General features: G+C 44.9%; 1 pseudogene; it reads left to right on the top strand.

The window, feature by feature from the left end:
- Positions 1-22415, top strand: part of LOC148138300 (uncharacterized) — a 69529-nt pseudogene extending 47114 nt beyond the window's left edge.
- The last annotated feature ends 517 nt before the right edge of the window (positions 22416-22932 follow it).

A 22932-nucleotide genomic window follows, 5' to 3' on the forward strand; every position in this document is an offset into this window, starting at 1 on the left:
ATATGTAATGGTCTAATCCAGATTCGATCGACGTTCGAAATAAGGCGTCCTTATAACGAAATAACGCACTGACCAGTACCCTGCACAGACAACTGAGGCAAATTGAGCTGTCTCCTACCTTTGAGACCAGCAGGAGTTGGAAAATTCATTTGTCTCAGCAAACTAAACTATACGACATATTACCTGCTGGGATAGCGGATGCCCAGAATTCAGCAGAATCTCAGCAGCAAGCATTCAGCCTTTTGCCTTGAACATTTCCCCTGCTCTCTGCGATGTGAACACGAACCACCGCTTGGGTTCAGAGATACCCTCTTGCAGATTTGGGAATCGTGTTTATTTTTAAATGTGCGCATGGAATGTGAGCTTTTGTGGCTCAGGCAATGTACATCGCCCAGCTCTATGTGCTCTTCATTATACTGTTGGAGATCTTCCTTTGAGAACATCTACCTTCTTTGGGGTGGAGCAAAACTCACATTTCTGAGGGGCAGATTGGCAATAATTGACCAGCGAGATCTTGAACTGCATTGATGTATCTACAGCAACTCACATTATAACTTTTGGAATTCATATATCGATATGAATCTGTCTCTGCGGTCTGAATCACTGATTGGACAGACACAGTGTGTAACAATCAGTGCAATGATGCTCCACACCAGGAGGCAAAGAGCATCATGAAAGTCAGGGGCGACAGATTATTCATATCCCTTTTGCAAAGTGGTGCTGATGGACTCTGAATCAACTGACGACCCTGACATAGTTTCCAACTCACCAACTCCCAACATCAGATCAAACGGAGGTCACAACAGCAGAGCAGACTTTGACTCAGTTCTTGACCATGATTGGAACCTCGTAGCGACGCAACAATGTCAAATATCTTTAATCACACATCAGTCAGCAAAACCAACTTGCCTTTCATTAACAAAAAATCCTGTTGTACCAGCCAACCTCCACCGTTCTAAGCCCTCTGGAACAGGTACTAGAACAGAGATTGCACAAAGTTGATGGAGTACGCTTTCTATATTCAATCATTCACTGGTCAGGCAGCATATGTTGCTCAGAGGGCAGGTTACAGTAAATCATATTGTTGTTGGGCGAGAGTCACAAGTCAACCAGACCAGATAATAATTGGCAGTTTCCTTTCCTAAAGGACCTTAGTGCCCAAATGGGATTCTTTGACCAGCAAGACATAGTCATCGTCAGTCTCTTAATTACAGATATATGTTGAATTTAAATTCCACATTCTCCCATGGTGGTGTATGTATGTGTGGGCGGCGAGGGTGTTTTGAACTCGGGTCCGCAGAACATTATCTGGGTCTCTGCCTTAATAATCTAATGATAATGTGACTAGGCCATCATCCCGCAGCTCATGTGTATTACCATGACCTCACAGTAAATCAGTCTGAAACTATATACAGGTTTTTCCTTACTGAAATGTTAGTGCCAACAAAACAACCATAATAATATTAATATTAATAATACTAACAATAACGTGTCCAAAATAATGACCAAAGACGAAGCACCAATCCCAAATGAATGCACATGGGAGCACCTTCCCATAGACCATTATTGTTTGGGGAACATCAAAGGATAATAACAACCAAAGGCAAGGTGGGAAACATCCAGTTGGACAAAGCTGTTTGTTGTCTGTGCGAGAGCTGGTAACCACAACACTCCAGATTTGAGCATTTGTCCGATTCAAATCTGCAGCACAGTACTGTGCATCTTTTTTTTACAATTGGCACAGCTCTCACGTCTTTTTGACAATCAAATAATTCAACGACATACATCATACTTCCAACTCCATGATCAACACGTTTCTGTTGACCCTCGCTTACCACGCCATAATGACCTACTGAATCCACCCCGTGCCCACGTTGTATCTGGGCTCCCAGTTGGAGCAAGCTGCCAAAAAATATCTTAACACTAAGACCTGGGAAGAGCCTGATGTCATTGAGAGGTGGATTGTTACAAAACTTATCTGAACCATCGCAGGCTTTTACCTACCACGGAGACAGAAAATGATAGTTCTCAACGTTTTGTGGGACAAGCCAGAGCCGGTGATCAGTCAAAAAACAATCCATTCATCGTCACTGAAAAACCATTCTGCCCAGAATTGATAAACAGACAATGCTACACAATACTGAGTAGACTCCTAATTGACAAACTGCTCTCTTTTAATTCAGTAAGTGACCACACTGTCGCCTGGCATTGGCATTTGCCTTGCTAAATGAAACTAATATTATTAATAGTCACAAAGTTGAAATAAGTATGATTTAATTCAGATATCTATATAACATAGCGTTTTAAAATACTTACCAGGAATACCAACACTGGCAAGGACAGTGTCGTACAGTTTTTCCACCGTTTGTCTTGGAAGATGCATTTTGCTGTTTATGAAACTGCCTCTCCCTTCCTGCTGCTTTCAACCTGTCCGAGTTGGAGAATTCTCTCTTAATTGGAGCTAACATATTTCCACAAACCTATTTTATATGATGTGACATCTCCACTGGGAAACTTTGACGATACTTTTAACTGGTTTCTGAACAAACCGACTACAGCTTTATTTTAATGATGTGATCTCATTGAGATTTGAGTCTGTAATTGAATACCCCAAAGACTGGATTAATCTGATCCCGTCACATCTCAATGTCAATTCCAACCTGCCTTCAAGTAGCAATATGATTTCACTCATTATCAGTCCCACCAATATAGAACTATCTGTTGATAATACTTTCAGTGATGATCTACAATTAGCTGACGCTATTCAGACTTTCAATGCCTCATGTTGTAGAGCTCCTTGCGAGCTTTTTTACTGCACACTATATCCCACTGTTGCTCTTACTGATACAGTTTTACAACTCATTTGTGAAACTCTATCTGTGTCTGAGCACTTCAAGAGAGAACTTGAAGAGAGATAACAATAGTAACTGAAACTTACACTGATTTATGTTTTCTCGATAAAAATGTAAAACAAACTGGAAACTAATCCAGAAGCTTAACTTTAGGATTCTAGTATGACACAATCTTATGGAACAGAAGAGTCTCTTCAGCTCATCGTACTTGTGTCACCAGAATTAAAATATTTCTGTATCAGTCCCATTCTCCATTATTTGGCCCATAATCTTGAATGTTATGACATTTCAAATTCTCATCCAAGTACTTTTAAAGTTTGTGAGGTCACCGACCATCCCACACAGAAAAGTGCAGCCCCCCTCCATGATATCAGTGAGAACGTTTTTCCTCATGTTCCCTTTAACTGTCTAGCCTTTCAGCTTAAAATTATGCCTCGTTGTTATTGGCCCTGTGACTAACAGGACCAACTGTTTCCTCTTCACCCTGTCCAGCATCTCGTAGTCCTACATCCCCTGATCTCTGCTCTACAGAAAGCAGCCTGAGCGGATCAAGCATCCTTCCTCATGGGCAAAGTGCTACACACGTAGCAACAATCTGGGAAATCTCCTTTGCTCTCCCTCCAATACCAACACGTCCTCATATGGTGCAGTGACCAGAACTGGGTTAAATGTGGCCTAACCAAAGTTCTGCGGACCTTCAACAGGACTTTCTTGCTCGTAGAATCTATGCCTTGATGATAAAGTTATGCTTCCCGCCTGCCTCCTAAACTAACCTGTTAATATGTCATGCCACCTTCATGGATCAGCTGACAATCACCTCAAGATCTTTCTGTTCCTCTGGCCTTGTGAGTGTCCCAACATTTACTGAGTACTCCCTTGTCTTCGGACTTCTACCAAAGTTCATCACCTCACATTTGTCAGAGTTAAATTTCACCTGCTACTGACTTGCCCATCTGACCAATCTTTCTATAACTATCTAACCAGAGACTATTTTCCTCATGTCAAAACCACTTGGTCAATATTTGCATCATTCGCAAACCGACATATCATCCTCCGCCTTACCTCTGCACTTTCCTCACCTGACATATTGTTTATGGAATGAGTTTGGTGGTGAAGGTGCAAAGTAACAAGGAGGAAATATGGGGGATGGCAAAGTCAGGCGGCGTGCTATTGACTCTAGCTCAGTTTTAAAATTTCAGTACAGCATTACAATAATTTGATGCTTTTTTTTAACCTATCCTCCACCAATCCCTGATAAGAACTACACACACACACAAACACACACACACACGCGCACACACACTATTTTTCATCCTGTTGAATGCCACAGCATGTAAAATTGTTAATATTCTAGGAAAACATCAACATTTGACAGAAGGCAAACCAGCACATACGCAATTAATGGTAGAGCCCTCGATCAGAGAGACCAAGGGTTTCAATAACCTGTTTCATTGAAAGTAGCGTCACAGGTCGACTGTATGGTATACTGGAGTCGGAACATCATATTATGGCTGTAGAAGTCATTTGTGAGACCACTATTGGAAACCATAGCATTCTGGTTTGCTCTGTCTCACATTCTCACGGTTGTGTTCATCCTTTCTATCAGTCTCACGAAGTCTCTTGCTGTCTGACTGTCTCTCACCCTCTCTCTACCTCTTCCCTTCGCTGTCTCTATCGTTACACACTCTCTCGCTATCTTTGTCTCTTTCACAACCTCTTGTTCTCTCTTTGTCTCTATCTTTGTATCTCTGTCTCAACCTCCCTCTCTGTCAGTTTCTCACTCACCCTCTCTTGTCTCTGTTAACTTTTCGCTTTCAGCCTCTCACTGTCCTCCTCTCTCGCTCTCTCAGCCTCTGACTGCCTTTCTCATCTCTAGCTCTGTCAGTCTCTCACTGCCCCTCTCCTTTCTTGCTCTCTCTCGCAGCCTCTTGCTCTCTCTGTCTCTCACTCTCCACCTCTCTTAGCCTCTCACTCTCCCCTCTCTATCAGCCCCTCACTGTCCTTCACCTCTCCCCCTCCCTCTTTGTCAGCCTCTTGGAGCCCCTCTCCTATATTTCTGTCTCTCTCACAGCCTCTTTCTCTCTCCGTCTTCGTCTTGCCCTGTCTCACCCTATCACTGTCCTACTCCTCACCACCCCCCTCTCTATTGTCCGATCCCTCAATCCCATCAATTTCCCCAGCATGATTTCTCCAACGCAAATTCTCCACTAATGCAAATTTTCTTCAGTTCCTCCCTCTCATTCTGTTCCCCAACATTTCTGGTATGTTGTTCATGTCATCCATTCTGAAGACAGAAGCAAACTATGAAATTCGTTTGTCAGCCAATGGTTTGTTCTTCATTTTGCCTCTTACTGAAATGGTTTTATGGTAGTTTTCAAAAAAAAATTTCTTCTTTATGCACCGAAAGAAACTTTTGCAGTCAGTTTATATTTAACCCGTGAGGTTCCTCTCATGCTATTTTACTTTTTAATCACACTCAGGCTCGCACACACTTTCACAATACACAATCCCCTCTGCCTGACTCTATGTATTCAATTTTTCATCATTGCCAATGATCCTCTGCTAGATTCTATTTCTATCTGTGCTCATGTTTTCACCATTACTAATGGCCCTATTGTGGACTCTGCCTGCGTCTCTCTTTGGGGTGATACGATGGCTCAGTGGCGAGAAATGCTACCACACAACACCAGGGATCTGGATTCCATTCCAGTCTCGGATAACCGTCAGTGTGCCACTTGCCTTTCCTCTGTGTGTGTATATGCCAGTTTCACCCAGATGGTCTGGTTTCCTCCGGCATTCCAAGATATGAAGGTTAGATGGATTGGTCATGGGAAATTACGCATCATGTCCAAGGGTGTGCAGGCCAGGTGGGTTAGCCAGGAAATGGTGGGCTACAGTGATAGTGGTAAAGGGTGTGGAAGGTTGGGTTCAGGTGGGTTGCTCTTTGGAGGGTCGTTGTGGACATGATGGGCTGAATGGCCCGCTTCGGCATTGCCGGGTGCCTATGATCAGCACACTGTATCTGTATCTCTCTCACACGTGAACACAATCGTTCACCATTAATAACCTCCCTGAGCTGTGACCACATTGGTTGGCAGAGAGTCTCGATGGGGTGAATGGCTTACTTTGTCTCCAATATGTTGTGATTCCAGAGACTGAACTTGCTGGGAACGAGAATGCAGAATGTAAGAGATTCTATGAGCATGTAAACAAAAAATCCTCAGTGACGACAATGTGTGTTCTTTCTGATCCAGAAGTGGATCATACAATAATTGAAATGGCAGTGAAATTAAATAATTTATTTAGCACTCTCTTTACACAAGACAATGCAAATAATCGCCAGTGAACCGAAGGATGCCAATGTCTGTTGCGAGATGACAATCGAAGACAATTCGCATTAGTTCAGCATAGTTCTGGAGAACTTCATTCAAACTAATTCAGGGGCAAGGACATTAATCAAAATCCCATGTGACTGAAGTGTGTGTGTGTGCGTGTGTGTGTGTGAGTGTCAGTGTCTGTGTGTGTGTGTGTCTGTGTGTGTCCGTGTTTATCTGTGTTTGTGTGTCTGTGTGTGTCTGTGTGCGTCTGCGTGTCTGTGTTTGTCTGTGTGTGTCTCCTTGTGTGTCGCTGTGTGTCTGTGTGTGTGTGTCTGTGTGAGTGTCCGTGTGTTTCTCTGTCTGTGTGTCTGTGTGTGTGTGTCTGTATGTCTCTGTGTGTCTGCATGTGTGCATCTGTGTGTGTGTCTGTGTGTCTGTGAGTCTGTCTGTGTGTGTGTCTGTGTGTGTTGGTGTGTCTCTGTGTGTGCGTGTCTGTGTGTGCGCGTATGTGTGTCTGTGTGTGCCTGTGTGTGTCTATGTTTGTCTGTGAGTGTCCCCGTATGTGTGTGCGTGTCCGTGTGTGTGTCCGTATGTGTGTGCGTGTGTCTGTGTGTGCCTGTGTGTGTGTGTATATGCATCTGTGTGTGTCTGTGTGTGTATCTATGTGTGTCTGTGTGTCTGTGTCTGTGTGTGTGCATGTGTGTCTATGTGTGTGTGTCTGTGTGTGTCTGTGTGTGTGTCTGTGTGTGTGTCTGTGTGTGCGTGTCTGTGTGTCTCTGTGTGTCTGTGTGTGTCTCTGTATGTGTCTGTGTGTCTCTGTGTGTGTCTGTATGTCCGTGTTTGTCTGTGTTTGTCTGTGTGTCTATGTGTGCCTGTGCGCGTTGCGTGTCTGTGTTTGTCTGTGAGTCTGTCTGTGTGTGTGTCTGTGTGTGTCTGTGTGTCTGTGTGTCTCTGTGTGCGCGTGTCTGTGTGCGCCTGCGTGTGCCTATGTGTGCCTGTGTGCGTCTATGTTTGTCTGTGTGTGTGTCTGTGTGTGTGCTTATGTCTGTGTGTGTTTGTGTGTCTGTGTGTTTCTGTGTGTTCCGTATGTGTGTGTGTCTGTGTGTGTCTGTGTGTCTGTGCGTCTGTGTGTGTGTCTGTGTGTGTATCTGTGTGTGCGTGTCTTTGTGTGTCTGTGTGTCTCTGTATGTGTCTGTGTGTGTCTGTTTGTCTGTGTTTGTCTGTGTGTCTGTGTGTGTCTATGTGTGTCCGTGTGTTTCTCTGTGTGTGTGTCTGTCTGTATGTCTGTGTGTGTGCATCTGTGTGTGTGTCTGTGTGTGTCTGTGAGTCTGTGTGTGTGTCTGTGTGTGCCTGTGCATCTCTGTGTGCGCGTATCTGTGTGCGCCTGCGTGTGTCTATGTGTGCCTGTGTGTGTCTATGTTTGTCTGTGTGTGTGTCTGTGTGTGTGCTTGTGTCTGTGTGTGTTTGTGTGTCTGTGTGTTTCTGTGTGTTCCGTATGTGTGTGCGTGCCTGTGTGTGTCTGTGTGTCTGTGCGTCTGTGTGTGTGCCTGTGTGTGTCTGTGTGTGTATCTGTGTGTGCGTGTCTGTGTGTGTCTGTGTGTCTCTGTATGTGTTTGTGTGTCTCTGTGTGTGTCTGTTTGTCTGTGTTTGTCTGTGTGTCTGTGTGTGTATGTGTGTGTCTATGTGTGTCCGTGTGTTTCTCTGTGTGTGTCTGTCTGTGTGTCTGTTTGTCTGTGTTTGTCTGTGTGTCTGTGTGTGTGTCTATGTGTGTCCGTGTGTTTCTCTGTGTGTGTGTCTGCCTGTATGTCTGTGTGTGTCTGTGTGTGTGCATCTGTGTGTGTGTCTGTGTGTGTGTCTGTGTGTGTCTATGTGCCTGTGCGTCTCTGTGTGTGCGCGTCTGTGTGTGTCTGTGTGTGCGCCTGCGTGTGTCTGTGTGTGCCTGTGTGTGTTTCCATGTTTGGCTATGTGTGTGTGTCTGTGTGTGTGTCCCCGTATGTATGTGCTTGTGTCTGTGTGTCTGTGTGTGTCCGTATTGGTGTGTGTGTGTGTATGTGCGTCTGTGTGTGCATCTGTGTGTGTATCGGTGTGTGAGTCTATGTGTCTGTGTGTTTGTATGTGTGTCTGTGTGTGTGCGTGTGTGTCTACGTGTATGTGTCTATCTCTGTGTGTGTGTGTATCTGTGTGTGCCTGTGTGTCTGTGTGTGTCTGTGTGTCTGTGTGCGTGTCTGTGTGTATCTGTGTGTATCTGTGTGTCTATCTGTGTGTGTCTGTGTGTGTGTATGTGTGTGTCTCTGTGTGTCTGTGTGTATGTGTCTGTGTGTGTGTATGTGTGTGTGTGCGTGTGTGTCAGTATCTTGTGCGTGCACCTGTAAGTGACTGACAGCGTGTGAGTGTATGATTGAGTGTGATTGTGTCTGTTGTTATAATCTTATCTGTTGTTTCTAACTTTTTCTTCTGTTACTACTTTCGAATGTTAAGGTTGTTGATTCATTCCGGAACTCACCCTGGCTGGAGAATCGACCCTGTGTGCGTGCAGGATTTGGCGCCCTATGCTGCAGAATGTCAAAGATTCGAAGGAATTTAACCAAAACATCGCAATTCAGTAACATACAGACCAGACGTAGGTATTGTTAACATAAAGTCTGATATTAGCTGAATAGCAGGCTTTTATTTGTTTAATTCTATTCCTTCATAAATGAACTGAACTGATGAATTACCACTCCCATTGTTTTGCAAAGTTGCATTGCTACTTTAAATGACTTCCAAATCTGTTTCTCTGACCCCCTTTTGCAGATCTACTGAATTCACATCCTTACTTTCTGAGGAGTACAGGCAGTCTCCCGGTTAAGAATTTGTACTATTTTTCTGTACATTCACAAGTTGATTAGTGTAAAAATTGGAAAACAATACCGGACAATATGTATTGTTTTAAAGACAAGCTTCCACTTATTCAATGCAACAGCAGTAACTGTTTAAAGCTAAATCTAAAAATGAAAGGAAAAAAAATTAGAAACCTTGGTATGAGACAGCTGGCCACGCCCAGTCAGGCTACTTCTCTTGTTCCAAACGTTAAAAGAAACCAAGACCTCACAAACTGTTTGATTTATTGACTCTCCGAGTGGACAGCTCTTCACCACTCTCTTAAACCCACTCTTTAGAGACAAAAAAAGGCCAAAATAAACTCTCAAACCAACAGCATCACCACAATGCACAGGAAATGAATTCCAAGATCGTGACCCAAAGGTGCTAAAGCAAATCTGATATAATTCCAAGCCAGGATGCGGAATGGCTTGGAGGAGAACTTGCAAGGGGTGGTGTTTTCATGTATCTACTATCTTTGTCCTTTTAGATGAATCTCTGTTGAATTTCTACAAAGCATCTTATAGGTAGCGTGCATGTCTGCTACTGAGCCTTAGTGGTGGAGGGAGTGGATGCTTGTGGATATGATGTCAATCAGAAGGGAGCTGCTTTGTTCTGGATGGTGTCAAGCCTTTTGAGTGTTGTTGGAACTTCACCCATCCAGGCATGCGGGGAATATTCCATCATACGCCCGATTTGTGCTTTGTAGATGGTGGGAAGTCTCATTATGATTGGGGGCCGGGTTGGGGAATGTGTATTCAGGAGTTGAGTTTCTCAGTGCAGGACTCCTAATCTCTGACCTGTTCTTATTTCTCCAGACCCCAAATACTTCAAATTTGCAGGCTTGGATTTCACCACCCCAACTGTGGGACTCAAGATTGAAAGCTGGATCCGATTACTCTGAGAAGCCAAACTGTGACAAATTTCGGTATGTCCAATGATGCCACCATTCTTGGAAGGGATCCGATACCTGGTGGTTTACAACTTCACCTACAGACTGGAGCAATTCCTCTGGTGCTTCAGATCTCGCCTTTTAATAATGGCACCATCTCCATCCTGCTTCTAATTCCAGCTTTCAAATACCGAACTCAAACGTAAGGAGATATAATCCGTGGGTGCATGCGTTGACCCTCTGCACGAGTTATATGATCTGTGTTTTGGATATGTTCAAAGTCAAGCCATGGATCGGGAAAGGCGATGAGTTCAGGACGTGTTGTGGTGCATGGATCGAGGAGTAGAACTGAGAAAATCAATTAATCACAAATACATATCTCTGTATAAGTCGTGGATTCTGGTGGGGGGGGGGGGGAATACTCTGCACACTTAATCCTGTGAATTATTTACTAAACAGGCATGCAAATTATGAGGCTCTTCAAATTGGCAGCTCATCCCCGAGTTGTCATCCCAATTCTTGTTGTCATTCCGTAAAAGATGGTGAGGGTCTCAGCGTACCACATTGGGTCAGGTTGAAATTTTCCAACCTCTTGTCAACCGCAACCAGTGTACCAAGTCCTTCTTGAGTCGGACAGGCGATAGATCAGTAAACTTGCAGGCTCTGTTCCTTTCTCTGTTTTTGAAGATAATTTAGGGTGGTTGTCATTCTGATCAAGAGAAAATGTGTCCTCACTCCTTGCACAACTCGCGACCTGTTGGTCATGATGATATCTGACCCAATGACCATTATCACTGATGTGAAATTGTGTGGGGTATATTATTATTATTTTCTGGAATCTCTCCTGAATATCATACCTGTGTACAGTGTCATCACAGTTCTGCTGGATGGTGTATGAGACTGTTCATTCTGGTTCACTGTCACTTTCTCTCGTAATCGACTTGCAGCTACTTTTTTCGCGAGAAGCTGAAGGAACTGCACCGAGAGAACTGCAACTTGAGTATCAGCAACAACCTGCACTCGGATTTGGTTAAAAACATCTCCCCACACCACTTCACTTCGGAACCTGGTTTGATCATGGGAATGACATGCAAAACCAAACTATTACGCGGATTCTGCATGGGTTGGATTTTCCTGGCTTAGCAAGATTTTAACAATTTTGATTCCATTTGCTTTAATCCTGCAGCGCAACACTCTGAAAGTTGTTGTGAGTGATGAATAAATATGTCCCTCTGAGACAGGCAAGAAGGGGTTAGATAAAGGGACCCTGGATGATGAGAGCGGTGGAGCTTCTCGTCAAAAGGAAGAAGGTAGCTTACATAAGGTGGGGGAAGCTAAGGTCAAGCTCAGCTCTAGAGGGTTACAGGCAGGCGAGGAAGGAGCTCAAAAATGGTCTGAGGAGAGCCAGGAGGGAGCACGAGAAAGGCTTGGCAGAACAGATTAGGGAGAACACAAAGGCATTTTACACTTATGTGAGGAATACGAGAAGGGTCAAAGAAAGAGTAGGGCCGATCAGGGACAGCATAGGGAATTGGTGTGTGGAGTCTGAGGAGGTAGTGGAAGCCCTAAATGAGTTTTTTGCTTCTGTCTTTATGAAAGAAACGAACTTTGTAGTGAATGAAACCGTTGAAGAGCAGGTGTGCTTGCTGGAATGGATAGAGATAGAGAAAGCTGATGGGCTGAAAGTGTTGTCAAACATTAAGATTGACAAGTCGCCAGGCCCGGACCAGATTTGTCCTCGGCTGCTTTGGGAAGCGAGAAATACAATTGCTTCACCACTTGTGAAGATCTTTGCATCCTCGCTCTCCACTGGAGTCGTACCTGAGGACTGGAGAGAGGCAAATGTAGTTCCTCTCTTCAAGAAAGGTAATAGGGAGATCCCAGGCAATTACAGACCAGTAAGTCTCACATCTGTCGTCTGCAAGGTGTTAGAAAGGATTCTGAGGGATAGGATAGGAATTATGACCATCTGGAAGAGCATGGCTTGATTAAATGCAGTCAACACGGCTTTGTGAGGGGCATGTCATGCCTCACAAACCTTATCGAGTTCTTTGAGGATGTGACTAGAAAGGTTGATGAGGGTCGAGCTGTGGATGTGGTGTATATGGACTTCAGCAAGGCATTTGATAAGGTTCCCCATGGTAGGCTCATTCAGAAGGTCAGGAGGAATGGGATACAGGGGAACTTAGCTGTCTGGATACGGAATTGGCTGGCCAACAGAAGACAGCGAGTGGTTGTAGAAGGAAAATATTCTGCCTGGAAGCTTGTGGTGAGTGGTGTTCCACAGGGCTCTGTCCTTGGGCCTCAGTTTGTAATTTTTATAAATGACTTGGATGAGGGGATTGAAGGATGGGTCAGCAAGTTTGCAGACGACACAAAGGTTGGAGGTGTCGTTGACAGTATAGAGGGCTGTTGTAGGCTGCAGCGTGACATTGACAGGATGCAGAGATGGGCTGAGAGGTGGCAGATGGAGTTCAACCTGGATAAATGTGAGGTGATGCATTTTGGAAGGTCGAATTTGAAAGCTGAGTACAGGATTAAGGATAGGATTCTTGGTAGTGTGGAGAAACAGAGGGATCTTGGTGAGCAGGTACATAAAATGGCCACCCAAGTGGACAGGGTTGTTAAGAAAGCATATGGTGTTTTGGCTTTCATTAACAGGGGGATTAATTTTAAGAGTCGTGAGATCTTGTTGCAGCTCTATAAAACTTTGGTTAGACCACACTTGGAATACTGTGTCCAGTTCTGTTCGCCCTATTATAGGAAAGATGTGAATGCTTTGGAGAGGGTTCAGGGCAGGTTTACCAGGATGCTGCCTGGACTGGAGGGCTTATCTTATGAAGAAAGGTTTACCGAGCTCGGACTTATTTCGTTGGAGAAGAGGAGGAGGAGAGTGGACCTAATTGAGGTGTACAAGATAATGATAGGCACAGATAGAGTCGATAGCCAGAGACTATTTCCCAGGGCAGAAATGGCTAACAAGAGGGGTCTTAGTTTTAAGCTGGTTGGAGGAACGTATAGAGGGGATGTCAGAGGCGGGTACTTTACACAGAGAGTTGTGAGAGCATGGAATGTGCTGCCAGGAGCAGTTGTGGAAGCGAGGTCATTGGGGACATTTAAGAGACTGCTGGACATATATATGGTCACAGAAATTTGAGCGTGCATACATGAGGATCAATGGTCGGCACAATATCGTGGGCTGAAGGGCCTGTTCTGTGCTGTACTGTTCTATGTTCTATGAGAGGCAGACACAGTTTAGTGGCCAATGGAGTCTACAATGGACTGAAGGATCAGAGCAAAGGAGAGTCCTAATGAGCCTGAGATGGAGAACAGGAGGTGGTCTCTGAATTTACTCTTCGCCAGATCTGGCAAATTCTTACGTCTGTGGCTGGTGCATGTTACAAAATTCATTAATTACAGTCTGAGAAGAACAGATGACACAGAACCAGAGTATGTATTTCATCAAGTCAGATGGCTGCTGACAAGTTTAATTTGCTGCACAAACGTATTTACTTATTAATTGACTCCGTCTAAGTTCAGATAGTAGTTCATGAGTGTGGTGAAATGTAAATTCACATTAACTGTTCATTTCAGTTCTGAATAAAGTCACTGATAGTAGCTGAGAGCTAGTATTATTGGTAATATTATATTACTATTCACTCCCTTCATAAAGAACACCCAGTGGTAGCAGTGGGTGCTATCGTCAGGAATCACTGCAGTAATTTATCAAGGCTCCTTAGACAGCACTTTCCAAACCTGTAAACCCGATCATGGTGAACGACAAGGGCATCAGATTCATGGAACTATCTGCAAGAATCCCTCCAAGTGGTACACCATGAAGACGTGGATTGAGATTGCTGTCCCTTCACTATTATTCAGTCAAGTTAGTGGTTGGCGATCAGGAGCGGTCCCCATCAGCAGCTGCTTTCTTTAGAGGCTGAGAAGATGGACAAACTCCAAGAAGAAGAGTTACCCAACACGTGAACAGAAGACTGTTGCCACAAATTACACAGATCAATGTGCCTGTATGTTCTCTGACAGCAGTAAACTACACTCAACTGGCACAGATCACACATTTTCCCTCTACACATCATAACTAAACAGTATCTTTGTTACAAACAGAAAAAACTAACTTAAAATAACTTACCAGTTCTCAGTCGTTTGCTCTGTGACTCCGAAACTTTCCTTTCACACACCACTCTCACTCCTACTCATTTACTCCCACATGCACCCAATCTCTATCCCGATCAAGGTGCGCCCCTTCTCTCCAGTGACTCAGGAAGACCACACAACCATATCGACAGCAGTCCTTCGAAGGCCAAGCGCCTGTATGTGGAGAGTTAAACTCAACCGCTCACTGCCTCACAGCCTCCCCTTGCTCGCTAAATCCCAGGCCCCAGCCCACAGCTCTGCCAGGTTTTTACCATTCTGGCATACCTCCCCCTCACTGAGGATGACCCATTAGCTCTCAGTAAAGGTCTCATATTCATCCCACTACATTCCCGTGCAAAGAAATTCCATATGGAATGCGATATCTAACTTTTCTTCCATCACCTCCATGCTTACGTTTTCACCGTGACTCCCACCCACTCTCTGAGGACGCCATCCACTGAGACACCTCGTCCTGGTCTGTTACCCACCCCCTCAACCTCTATCTCCAACTGCTGCTGTGACATTGACCGCCTCAACCTGTCCAACACCCCCCAACCACTCCAACGTCTCACCCTCCCAATGCGCCGCCCTCCACTACAACTCTAACTGCACCATCAAACCAGGGGACAGGGCAGAGGGGGCACATTGGTAGTTTCGCACATAGACCTCTATACCACTGAATCCAACTCATGGATACCTCCTCTTACTGCACCCTCGACAATGACCTCATGCCCATCACCAAAACATTATCTCCAAGACCATCCACAACCTCATCACCTGAGGGGATCTTCCACACACAGCCTCCAACCTCATAGTCAGGGAACCCCGCACCTGGTTCCACCTCCTACCCAAGGTCCACAAGCCTGACTGTCCCAGTCTACCCCTCATCTCCACCTGCTCCTGACCCACCAAACATGTCTCCTCACATCTCAACACCGTCCTGTGCTCCTTCTTCTAGGAAGTCCCCACCTACATTTGGGATATCACCCACACCGTCCATCTCCTCCATGACATTTGTTATCCTGGCCGCTATTGCTTCATCTTCACCATGGACATAAAGTCCTTGTACACGTTCATCCACCTTGGAGACCTTGTACACATTCCCCCACCATGGAGAACTTGTACACGTTCACCTACCATGGGGACCTTGTACACGTTCACCCACCATGGAGAACTTGTACACGTTCACCCACCATGGGGACCTTGTACACGTTCATCCACCATGGAGACCCTGTATACGTTCACCCACCATGGAGACCTTGTGCACGTTCCTCTACTATGGAGACCTTGTACACATGGAGAAGGCCTCCAAGCCTTCCGTTTCTTCCTCTCTTCCCTACCCAACCCACACCCCTCCACCAACACACTCGTTCAATTGTTGTAACTGGTCCTCACCTCCAACAACTTCTCCTTGGAATCCTCCCACTTCCTTCACACCATGGGCACCCACATGGGCCGCAGCTGGGATTGAGATGAAGCAAAGACAATTTTCTCAAAGAATCTCCAAGTCACAGATATTTTCTATTGCTGAGGGTTGTGGATGCTGCCTCACGGAGTACATTTCAAATTGGAGTACACAGATTGCTGGTATCTCAGGGAATCACAGGGCATGGGGAGGGGGCAGGATTTGAAGTCGAAAATCAGCCACTATCATACGACTGATCTCCTCCTGCTCCAATTTTCTGGGTCCTTGTGTTCATCAATGAACCAATGACCAATCCGTTTGGATTTGGTTCCATGAAACCTTTCGTCATTTCATCTCTGCAGCCTCCATCAACCCCAGATTATCCCATTCAAACTTCAGCACTTGATGCAAAAATATATACTTTTCTAACGTCTGTCAGTTCTGCTGAAGTCGCCCATAACCCAAACATTAACCTCTCCCATCACACTATTCCCTTCTCTCTCTCTGGATGCTGCCTAATCTTGTCAGTTTCTCAACATGATCTGCTTTATTTCAGAGGCCAAGAGTCTACATTTCCCGCTTTCTGTGACAGGATACATTCTCCAGTCCAACTCATTAATATTCTTTTTAATCACAGAACGAAGTTCCACCATAAAGGGACATCAGTGACTTCCTAATCACGGGGCCTTATACAATACATCAGAGCAGGCTGTGTACGGACTGTGAAATTCCACCATCAGTTACAAACAAAGCTAATACTTCTTGAGGAGGATGCATGGTTAATCCAACTACTACGGTAAATTCAGCCTGGTCACCCCACCTAATCCGCACATCTTTGGACTGACCCTGATTACTGTCCAGTCATCCCATGGGTTAGAGATAGGGGATGAACCAGGATTCCTGCTCCTGATTACTTTCCAGAGATTCCTGTGTTAGAGGCAGAGTGGAAATCAGTCAGCACTCCTGATCACTGTCCAGTGATCCCCTGGTTTAGAGAGAGAGCTGGGGCAATTCAGTCAGCGTTCCTGCTCCGAAGCACCTGATTTGGGATTGAGATGAAGTGAAGACAATTTTCTCAAAGAGTCTAGAATTCTTTGATATTTTCTATGCCTGAGGTTTGTGAATGCTACCTCACTGAGTACATTTCAGATTGGAAAATGCAGTGTCTTCCTGCTGGAACTGAATTTGAAAGCTCGCAGGGTGAAGGACATCCTGGTTAAATATCAGTGACAGGCTTCACTTCAACGATCAGCAACTTTGACCTGGTGAATCCAATGTGCAATGCTGGCGAGTATGAAGCCATGACTCTGTGTCTCTTTGTGCTCGGGATAATATATGAATTGTCCTGTGACAAATAAAGTGTCAAACTCTGTTGTGTGGTATATTTAGTTTCTGACAGCAGCACTTTATACTACGTCACGTACAGCACCCAGTTAGACACAGAGTAGAGCTTCATATACATTACCGTGACGTAATATCCCCCAATTCTCCCTCGTGTCAGCATCAAGTGCTCCCAAGACAGGTACAGCACTCAGAATCAGTGTTGAGCTTCCTCTACGTTGTTCTGACAGTATGTCCTCGCTCGAATTTTACAGAAGTGAAGCAGAAGCTTAGGCCCAACTCGTCCATGCTGACCAGATACCTGAACCTGATTGAGTCCCATTTGCCAGCATTGGGCCCAAATCCCTCAAAACCCTTCCTGTTCATATCCCAATCCGGTGGCCTTTTGCATGTTGTAATTGTACCAGCCCCCACCACTTGCTCTGGAAGCTCGTTCTAAACAGTACAACCCTCTGCATGAAACCGTTTCACCTGAACTCCCGTTGCAATCTTTTCCCTGTCACCTCAAGCCAACGTCCCCTCCAGTTTTGTGCTCCCCTACCCTGAGGTGAAGACCTTGGCTATTCCCCCTCCCCATGCCCGCCATGCTTTTATAAACTTCCATAAAGTCACCCTTCAGCCTCCGATGCTCCAGGGAAAAAGGCCCCAGCTATTCAACCTCTCCCACTTTATACCCAATGCCAGCATTGTGCGCTCCCAAGATAGGTACAGCACAGGGTTAGACAAAGTGTCGAGCTCCCTGTACATGACCCTGACTGTGTGTCCTACATGTTACTGGCCAGTTTCAGTCTCGAGCTCTTCCCCAGGACAGGGAAAGCACAGGGTTAGATACAGTGTAGATCTCCGTCCACCTGGTCCTGACCATGTGACCATGCGGAGGTTGTTGCACTGGCCTTTGAAGGAAGAACCTTCTGTGTGGAAACTGGGTTTGGGTCCCACCAAAGCAGACGATGGGATTAACGTGTGGAGCTGCCTCATGCCCTGATCACTTTCAACCCTGTCTCATGGTTGGTTGAGCCATAGGTTTCATGCCATCGGGAATTTGGTGACACTGGGATCACTGATTGGCAATCCAATTCTCTTGTACCACAGGCTCATGCAGAGTCAGAGAGTCATGGAAGTGGATAGCATGGAAACAGGCCCTTTGGCCCAACCTCTAAATGCCCTCTTGTCTTAGACTTTTCTACCCTGGGGAAAAGCTGTGGGGTATCAACGTTATCCATGCCTTTCATGATTTTACTGGAGTAATACTTTGAATGAGTGATTTGTGCTTCGGGGATAGGTGGACAGACTGGACTTGTTTCTGCTGGAGTTTAGATGAGTAAAGGATGACTCTATCAAAGTGTATAAGGTCTCTCATGGATCTTGACATGGTGGGTGGGCAATGGATGTTTCTCCTTGTGGGTGAGTTCAGACTGGGCACATGGTGTTAAAATTACTTGGGGTCACCATTTTTGGACATAGATGAGAATTTTGTTTTTAGGCCTGTGTAACTTTGGAACTGGCTGTCCCAGAAAGTGATAAGGGTGAGGACAATGAATCTATTTATTCCCTTGCATAACAAGAATCTGAGGTTACTCTGGGACGATGGGGATAGTGAATTCTGAAATGGTAGAGTAGGTTCCAACGAGCAAGTGACCTACTTCAGTTCCAGTTTCATGTGTTTCTGTGTGATAACGTCATATCTGAATATTTATTATTATGATTAGTACTGTTAATATTGAACCCTCATGCTTTGCGCTTGTGTGTGTGTGAGAGAGAGTGAGAGAGAGAGTGTTTCGAATGGTGTTCCTGAGTATGTTGATATGAGACTGTGCCTATCTGCCTGCCAAGTCTGAGAGTCAATAATCCCCTGGTGTAACTATCTATAAATCCCAACCTGTCCCTGTCCCAGTAATAATTCACAAAACATATAGTCCCCTATACACTTGCACGCACTCTCACAATCTCTCACACTCGATACCACTGCTCTCACTGTATCACACACAGTCACTAACTCTGACACACCCACATACTCTCTCAAGCTCCATTTCCCGCACTCAGTTTCTCAAACGTTGCAGCAAACACCCTCACAGTCACACCCCCTTACTCTTTTCAGTCACTCCCATTAAGTCACACTGAAACACTGCAGCCCCCACAACACACACACACACCATGCACATTCATGTCATCGCACACTCATCCACTCACACTGATGTAGTCACATGCTCTTACACAATGTCCCACACCCTTGTCCATAGACACACTGTCACACATTCACACAATTTCATCTGTTCTACCATTTGGTCAAATATCTTGACTGAAGGGTCAATAACAAGGGGCACACTTTTAAAGTGAAAGACAGCAGTTTAAAAAATGAATTTGAGGATTAGTTTCCCACCAGACAGTGGTGGCAACCTGGAATTCACCGTGCGAGAGGGTAATTGAGATGGAAAATATCCCAACTTCTAGACCCGGATGAGCACATGGTATATTCAAGGCACTTGGCCCAGTGGGATTAGTCATTAGATTAGATTACTTACAGTGTGGAAACAGGCCCTTCGGCCCAACAAGTCCACACCGACCCACCGAAGCGCAACCCACCCAAACCCATTCCCCTACATATACCTCTTCACCGAACACTATGGGCAATTTTAGCGTGGCCAATCCACCTAACCTGCACATTTTTGGATTGTGGGAGGAAACCGGAGCACCCGGAGGAAACCCATGCAGTCACGGGGAGAATGTGCAAACTCCACACAGAGAGTCGCCTGAGGCCGGGTCTCTGGCGCTGTGAGGCAGCAGTGCTAACCACTATGCCACCGTGTCGCCCAGTGTAGGGGTGAGTATGGTTTTGGTGGCAGAGACTTGATGGGTAGAATGACCTCTTCTGTACTGCATTATTTGATGATTCTGTGATATCACCTTCCCAACATTCCCAACTGGATGGAAGCATTCTAGATATTCACTGCAAAATTTCCTTGTTTGATTGTCTCCAATCTGCTTCGACGATTCCTGGTTTGAAACACGTGTATGAACAGTTTCCATTATCTGGGAGGGCCTGAGGCCAGCTGGGTGAATTTCCTGTGTTAATCTGGCACACAGCGGTTTCAGAAATCCAAATAATCTTTTGCATTCAATGTTCCTGAGAAACTGTATGTGTGCGTACATGTGCACAAGCCTGTGTGTACTCGTGTGTGTCCATGCGAGTGTAGGCATGTGTGTGCACCACCACGCTTCTGCATTCATGAGGACAATTTATCCTTCACACCATATTAGAGTATTACCTGTGCTCTGTTAGAGTTGACGTTAATGCTAGATTTCATGCAACGCCAGGAATATTAGCAGGTACCAACCACGAGTTATCTTTGATAACAGTTCCCATCACTGCTAATGATATTACACACCGCATTGTACTGTGAGAAACAATCTTCGAGGAGAAAGTGAGGTCTGCAGATGCTGGAGATCAAAGTTGAAACTTTATTGCTGGAACAGCACAGCAGGTCAGGCAGCATCCAGGGAACAGGAGATTCGACGTTTCGGGCACAGGCCCTTCTTCAGGAATGAGCAGAGAGTGTTCAGCAGGAGAAGATAAAAGGTAGGGAGGAGGGACTTGGAGGAGGGGCGTTGGAAATGTGATAGGTGGAAAGAGGTCAAGGTGAGGGTGATAGGTCGGAGTAGGATGGAGGCGGACAGGCAGACCTGCTGTGCTGTTCCAGCAATAAAGTTTCAACTGTGAGAAACAAAGCAACATCAATACCATTATATTACATTGTCATTCTTCGAACTAAACAATATTACAAAAGAACAATTTCTTGAAGATTTTGTTTAATTAGCATGATTCCAAAACAGCAATGACCTATCCAGCCTTCACAAAATATTCCCTATACTTTGGGTTCATCCTCCCTTCTCCAGGTTTAATGTTTGGGAATTCATGGCCTGAGCTTTGGAATTATCCCCCGATGATCCAGCCGCACTGAGGTAGAAAGCCATCCCTTGTTTGTTAAAGGCCTACCAGTAACTGTTATGACACAGCTATTGTATGGTCTCATTTACTCTCAGGGAGATGGCTTGATCTATAAATGAGGTGAAATTAAGAATCTAAGATGGATATCACAAGGAGCCAGAGAACGTGAGGGAATTTTCCAATTCTTCACAAAAAAAAACTATCTTTCGGCATTCTTGGTAAGGCAATGGTATTTTTCTTTGTGGACAGTGAAGGTCATGGTGTTTATATAACAGATTTCAGGAATACTCCTCATTGCAGAGTCGCTTATCCATCAGAAGAAACTGGGGAAGACAGACTCGGTGATGCACATTTACTGAGCAGCTCCTCCAGAATGGGTTTCAGTGAAGAAAATCATGTCTTGGACTTTAATGCAATGTTTGTGTCCAAATGGGATGTTTTGTTGGAATCAAGAAATGTTTAGCAATTATCTAGAAATGATTTAGACACTGCTATCAATGAAATATAAATTTTCTCGGAAGAGCACAGACATTACATTTTCAATGTTGTTTTGTCCTCAAATTGTCAGTCCGTCCGTCTACTTTATAAATTCAAATCTTTGGGAAACTTGATGTAAAATCACCTCTGACTATGAGGTGATTTCCTGTGGTATTTCTTTATGGAAGTCCCACTTCTAATCACTTCTTGCTCCCTCTTACAGCAAACCTACTGACTATCGTCATTCTCTCCAGTGGAAATTATGGACAGTCTAAATGTATCTTTTCTTACACGATTGCCATGGCAACTGCAGATTTTCTGGTGATATTTTTCAATGTCATTGTGTATCACGTTTTGAGTTATCACTTGCCACATTCATTTCTATCCTACACTGCTGTTTGTAAGTTCATTTTCTGTGTTAATCCTGACACAATGGATATGTCTGTGTGATTCACTGTCTTCTTTACCATTGACCAGTGTGTAACGATCTGTTGTCAGAAGTTTAAATCAAACTACTGCACAACCAGAACTGTCACTGTGATTTGAATCAGGGCTGTCTGCCCTGATTTCTTTGGAGAACATACCCTTCTGGTTTGCCTATGACCCCAGCCGAATAATTTCCAGCGCTGCCTGGGACTGTCGCTCCAATATGGCCTTTTAGACATCGCCTGCAGGTAAGGCCTACTCTTGGCTGAAAAATATTTTAGCTGCATGGCTTCCTTTTTGTTTGATTTTACTGTTTAACTCTTTGACAGTCCAGCGTACTTTAAGGGCGAGCAAAGTCCGCAGGAGACTGCGGGGTCTCAGCAATGAGAATAGCCCCGACCCAGAGATGAAAAGCAGGAGGAAATCCATCATGTTACTGTTCAGTGTATCAGGCACTTTTGCCCTATTGTGGCTAACAGCAGTCATTAACTTTTTAACCAGCAAACTCACCACAAAAGCGTATGACCGAGGGGATCACCCAATCTATATTGCCACTCAGTCTGGTTACATTCTCATGTATTTGAGCTCCTGTACTAACCCATGTATATGTGTAGCTACACAAACCAAACCACAAACCAGGAACTGGCAAGTGATCATATTTGGCAACAAGCTTTTCTACATTGTCAAGAAGTCAAGAAAGACAACTGTATCAATGAGGCACAAAACTCAAACATGGATCATGCTGTAAGGTTGAGTGAAATAGGAGTTGATGGGAAGGGTGAGGGCAGTAACAAATTAAAAATACTATACAGGAATGCACGAAGCATTAGAAATAAGATGGATGAGCTTGAGGCTCTTTTGGAAATTGGCAGCTACGATATTGTGGGGATAACTGAGACGTGGCTTCAAGTGGACAGGCCCTGGGAAATGAATATTCAAGGCTACACGTGCTATCGCAAGGACAGACTGATGGGCAGAGGGGGTGGGGTGGCCATGTTGGTAAGGGAAACTATTCTATTCCTTGCGCGGGGGGACCGAGAATCAGGGGATGTAGAGTCAGTGTGGATGGAGCTGATAAATTCTAAGGGTAAAAATAACCTCTTGGGAGTTATCTACAGGCCTCCAAACAGTAGTCGTGATGTCGGATGTAAGTTGAATCAGGAGCTGAAATTTGCCTGTCGCAAAGATGTTACTACAGTTGTTATGGGGGATTTCAACATGCAGGTAGACTCGGAGAATCAGGATGGTATTGGACCTCAAGAAAG

This window comes from Chiloscyllium plagiosum, unplaced genomic scaffold (assembly GCF_037043375.1).
Source record: "Chiloscyllium plagiosum isolate Xiang-an unplaced genomic scaffold, Cpla_swu_hap1 HiC_scaffold_40, whole genome shotgun sequence".
Classification (NCBI taxonomy): Eukaryota; Metazoa; Chordata; class Chondrichthyes; order Orectolobiformes; family Hemiscylliidae; genus Chiloscyllium; species Chiloscyllium plagiosum.